This window comes from Lupinus angustifolius, unplaced genomic scaffold (assembly GCF_001865875.1).
Source record: "Lupinus angustifolius cultivar Tanjil unplaced genomic scaffold, LupAngTanjil_v1.0 Scaffold_139_16, whole genome shotgun sequence".
Classification (NCBI taxonomy): Eukaryota; Viridiplantae; Streptophyta; class Magnoliopsida; order Fabales; family Fabaceae; genus Lupinus; species Lupinus angustifolius.
The window spans coordinates 28,407-34,406 of NW_017725456.1; positions in this window are offsets into that span (position 1 = coordinate 28,407).

The following is a 6,000-nucleotide window of genomic DNA, read 5'->3' on the forward strand; positions in this document are numbered from 1 at the left end:
ACGGTTGGCAACAAAATATATAGGTGAGATTCCATTTTTCTTTATGAAGTTTTTATCAAATATATCATGACAAATGACCAACAAAATTAATGTAAAATAACTTATTTTCTTTATGATATTTTCATAAATATACCAGGACAAATTACCAACAAAAGTAATAATGTAAATAACAAATAAAATGTTTGAATCTGAAGAACCAAAGGAAATGGAAGGACATGCGAGATTCCATAATATGTATAGTTGAGAAACTGATTTTCCAGTTTATATTGATATGCCTTTTGTATAGATTTTGAGTTTATGTAGTAGTGTAGATATATTTATACATTGATTTATTCTCAAAGTATTAAATTTTGGTCATTGTTATTGGGCATATGAGTTAAATGATCTATATACTGCAATATACATTATTAGATTGATAAAACTAATTTCACATTTCCAAATTTATTTTTGGTTTATTATATACTAGGCTACTAAATAATTCAAGTGCTTGAATAAGAACCACATAGGCACATAACGGTTAGATCAAATAATAAATTATTTTAGTCCTATTGTTTATATTGTGAACGAGCAGGCTGAAGTAAAGGTGGAAATGGAGCCGGTGGTTGGTAAGAGATCTCACATAGCTTTTCATTTTTTTTTTAAATTGTATACGTCTGATTTATTTAGCAAATAAACTAAATTAGACTTTTCAAAGTTTAATTAACTATACATGTGAAGTTGAGATTTTAAAAAATATATTTAGCATATCAAACTACCCTATTTACTTAATATTTATTTCTATAATTTATTAGTTTTAATAGTATGTTATATTTATTCTATCATATGTACCGCTAATAACTTTGTTAAAGGTCCCAGTTAACAAAATTAAAAATAATACTATTTGTTGTCTAGGTGATGACGCGCTTATAAAATGTGCATTTAAACAAACTTTTGAATCACATACGAAAAAAAGTCAATGGAGAAAAAAAATATTATAACTAGTCTTAAAGTGATGTCCCAAAATGACAAAAACAATTGAACAGAAAAACATACATTAAAGAGGAAAAAGTATTATCTCTAGTTTTCAAAAATTCGTTCTAGGAACCTCTATAGTTTTTTTATATAAAAGAAAACAAAACTTACATTTTCATAAACAAAAACTTTTCTAAAGTTCTCATGTGAGTAACTAATAACATACTTATCCTTATAATTTTATGATAAATTAAAATGTTCATACATTTTATATAATTAATCGTAGATACAATCTTTATAAAATGTCTTAGGAGGCTACACTTAAAGATTAATTTCATTCAAGTAATACCAATTGAGTTTTGTGTCTATCAACAAAATTGATTTATAATACCATAGAAATTAAACATTTAATATCATTTTTAAATAAAATAGTTATACACCAATTATGATTTACTTTATTTATACATTTTTAAATAAAATAGTTATACACCTATTATGATTTACTTTATTTATACTAGTGTATTGATAGACACAAGAATATATATTAGTCCACATTCTTATTGTTTAAGATTGAATATACAATTTTTACATGATATAAATGTTAGATATAATATTTTATTGTTAAATATATTCAAAATAGATAACTTTATTTATCACTTGTACAAAAATGAATACTCAAATATGGAATTTTTATATGTAAAATTTGTACAATAGTATCATAAGATACTATTAATTATTTAAAAATAAAATTAAATAATTACAATAGAATCATATGATATTATTAAAATAATTTTGGTAAATTTATTTAATAAGTGATATATAATGTAATTATTATACTGCATTTTCCAGTTATCGGTGAAAGAACATAAAACTGTTATTCAAAATTAAAGTTAAAATAATAATTAAAATATCTTGAAAATCATATATTATGTTTGTGATGACTAATTAATAAAAGATGATAAATTATAAGAATTTTGAGGAAAGAAAATATTTTATAAATTAATAATGAAAAAGAACAGTAATGGAATTTCGTGTGGTATACATTTATAATTAATTTAGTATCTTCTAAAAAAGTCTTCTTACTACTACCAAAACCATTTGTTTTCTCAAATGTGATACATTGACTCAAAATAGACAATACTGTAACTCATATCTTGTATATATTATAATTGTTAATAATATAAATATCAACATACATTTCTTGATTTCTTAATTTCTTAATTTCTTAATTTCTTGATTTTATGATTTACCAATTTCTTGATTTTCTCAATATCTTGAATTTTGGAATTTCTTGAATTTGAATTTCTTATTTTTCTTGAATTCTTGATTTTATTTACTTTCTTGATTTATTTATTTTCTTGACTTTCTTGATTTATTGATTTTCTTGACTTTCTTTATTTGTTTATTTTATTGACTTTGTTTATTTCTTGATTTAATTGATTTCTTGATTTTTTTTGACTTTCTTGGTTTTCTTCAATTTCTTGAATTTCTTGGCTATCTTGGTTTTCTAAGTTTCTTGTTTTTCTTGATTTTTTTTTTTAAATTTCTTGAATTTCTTGAATTTCTTTATTTCTTGACTTCGTGATTTCCTCTTGAAATCTTGATTTTATTTATTTCTTAATTTCTTGATTTTCTTTAGAAGTGAGGAAGAAGAGGTGATAGTGGATGAGAGTGAACAGATGCAAAACATAGAAGATGATATTCAAGAAACAGAACCAATATAATTTTTACATCTCAACGATGTCTTTTTTAGAAATTGATAAATCAAGTAACCTTTTTGTAGTCTTGGTTAACATAATCACGTTAGTTATGGACCATAATTTTCTTGAAGTTTCATCATTCATTTGTTTTTGTTTTCTAAATCTAAATTTTAATAAAAACAACACAACAACTTGATTTGAAATTATTAATATAGTGAAAAAATAAAGCATTTGAAAAAAAAAATCAAAACAAACATATTTATTTATGTAGAGATTTTATAAAATCACAAATAAGTGTACTTTATTATATTATGAAAACATATAAATCTTATAAAATTTTGATATTATATACCAACATGACGTTACCATCATAAGCATTGCATTTAACTATTTTGATATTTATTAATTTAAAAATTGGAATTTTTTTTAAAGATTGAAAGAATATAAGCAACCAAACAGACTACGATTAAACATTGTTGCTTTTATTTAATCTCTAAATAAATAAAATTTACTATAACCATGAAAATGGAAAAATAAAAATATAGGGATTACAGGTGGAAGATAAATTTGTGAGACATAAAAATAAAAATGTAATTTGAGTCATTTAACAAAAATAATTAAACCATAATAAATATTTAAATAAGTTTAATGTGTAGATTCATGATATTAATAAGAGTATCGTCTTAGTAAAGACAAATATGATACTAACATTTTCTCTAGTTCGTAATCAACTGTTAAACCTTTGAAATCTAATTCAAAGATCAAAGTTATTTAAGTTAAACATAAACATGATTTTCCTGGTTTTGTCCTAAAATGTAATACTAACTCCAATTTTAAGGAAGACGATGCAATCTTACCATTTTCATTGCCTCCACGCAATCATAGAAGTCGAGAGGTTGGACCCGATAGTACTATCCAACATAACCAACCATTTATTTTTAAATTCATTGTGTATGTGAGTAAAACTTGTGATTTTAATTTGTATACATATCGTTTTTCTTTTGTACACATTTTGTTTTATTATTCAACTAGAACTTTAACATATTAGACTGTGTGACTTTCCTATTTCTTGAATAGAAATTATGTAAAATGCTAAAGTAGTGGTTGAGGAATATAAAAAATATGTACAATAGAAAAATAATATGACCTTTTTAAAATTGGCTGGTTAAAGATTTGAATTGGAAAGGAACTTTTAAGATCAGACATTATCTGTCTGATTCGGAAAACAAGGTTAATGAAAAGACCCGATTTACAAATTTAACTTTCGAAGTTGGGTAAACAATATTACTGATTTTGAAATACAATATTCCAAATTGATTGAAAATGGAGTCGAATTAATTTTCAATGTTGTCCAAAATAACATCACCCACCCGATCTCCCTACCTCATTTAACCTATATCTTTTTTGGTTTTCTATGTTACTGGAGACAATTCTATCTGAGCCGAGAACATCTACATGTATATGGGGCTAACTCTCACAGCGAATATTTTTTATTCACAAGTCTTAAACTCAAAACTTTGCTTAAAGAGAATCAAACATGTATTACTTAAACCATCATCCGTTGGTTAATTTAACTTATATGCAAACGCTTTTTGTGCAAGTGACTACAACATAATGATAGACTTGACATCCAATGATACTTTTGTCTCTAGGTAAGCTCTATCATAATGTATGTACTTGACCAATCAATCTCAATGTAAACAAAACCTACCAGAGAGCAACGTGTTAACATTTTATTTCCTTAAGCCAGGTCCCTATACCACCATGTGCACCTTGAAGAAAAAAGATTTTCCCACTAATGGTAAATCAGATACTCTATCTTTTGAAAGACCCGAGTTTTGAACTTTTCATATATTAAATGTTAGAATTTTTGACAATTTATAGGTTACAAATATAATTCTATAATTGTGTCATGGCCATTATGTGATTAGCCAAAATATAAAAATGGTCTTCAGTAATTAATTTGGTGGCTAAGGGCATATGTGTCATGAAATAATATAAGTGTAGATACCTTCGGGCAATTTCTGATTTGATGAAGTGACTGAATCAGAATTATTGCAACTAAAGTAGTAACCACTACGGGGTTACGTTTATGGATTATGGTCCCCATTTGTAGAGCAACAAGTTTTAAGGTGTAAGGTTGAGGAGAATAAGGGTGGATTAGGATAGTGTAATCCATAAGGGATAAAACACTATCAAGTCATCCACTCCTTATATTAGGAACTCTCTCCTCACATTAGGCATCCTCTCACGATAAGGCACTCTCAAGAACCAAGGCTTTCTCATTCCCCTCTAGAGAAACTAAGGAAAACCATTCGGCGCTCTATCATCTGGAAGATCATCGCACCCTCATACCTTCGAGATTCTGGAAATGGCTCAACAATGTATGTTCTTCATCTTCACCATGAACTCATTTGGGCTTTCTTCGGTCTGGACCATGGTTGTTCCATTTGGGTTTATGTATGGGCATAAACATTAGGTTATGGGAACAAAGCCATGGTCATAAGGACTTCCACGTTTAATCTATGGATTTCGGATGGAGAAATTCCCCAACAAGTGGTATCAGAGCCACCCCAATTTGATTCATGAGTGAAATTAGGGTTCTTGCTTTTCTTCCCCAAATCAGGTTTGATTTAGGGTTTTGATGTGTTCATTTTTGCCATGAATCGATTAAGAAAGACATTCATGATTTTCCATATGTACATAAAAAAGATTTGAAATGAATAAACATTGTTTTTTCTACCGTTTTCTTGAATTTCAGGGCAATTTTTCGAAGAACAGCAATGCAGAAGTCGCACTATTCGTCTTCTGTCGTAGTGCTCTCACTCAAGCGAGAGTGTCTCGCCCAAGTGAGAGTCTCTCGCTCGAGCCAGAGTCTCTCGTCCGAGCGAGAGTGGCTCGCCCAAGCGAGAGATAAACAGAAGCATTGGCTTCTATTGCGCTTAAGCGAGGAAATCCTAGCCCAAGCGACAGCTCGCCCAAGCGAGTGTATGGGCGACATAAGGCTCGCTCAAGCGAGAGACAAACAAAAGCATTGGCTTTTATTGCGCTCAAGCGAGAGTACCTCGCTCAAGAGAGGGTACCTCGCCCAAGCGAGAGTACGATAAAGTTTATGGGGCTTTGGTATCTTTGTGCATTGGTTTTAATTATTATTTGGTTGTCCATTAAGGTTGTCTGTTATTTTAAGTGAGCCAATTGAAGTGAGATGTCGCCAAAGTGACCTCTCTCATGAATATAACTCATGAGGAATATCAGATGTAAGTGTGTATGATTATTCATGCGGGTATTAGCTGGCCCAAAGGAAAGTTAATATTTGGCCGAAGATCATATACACTTGTGATGATAAACA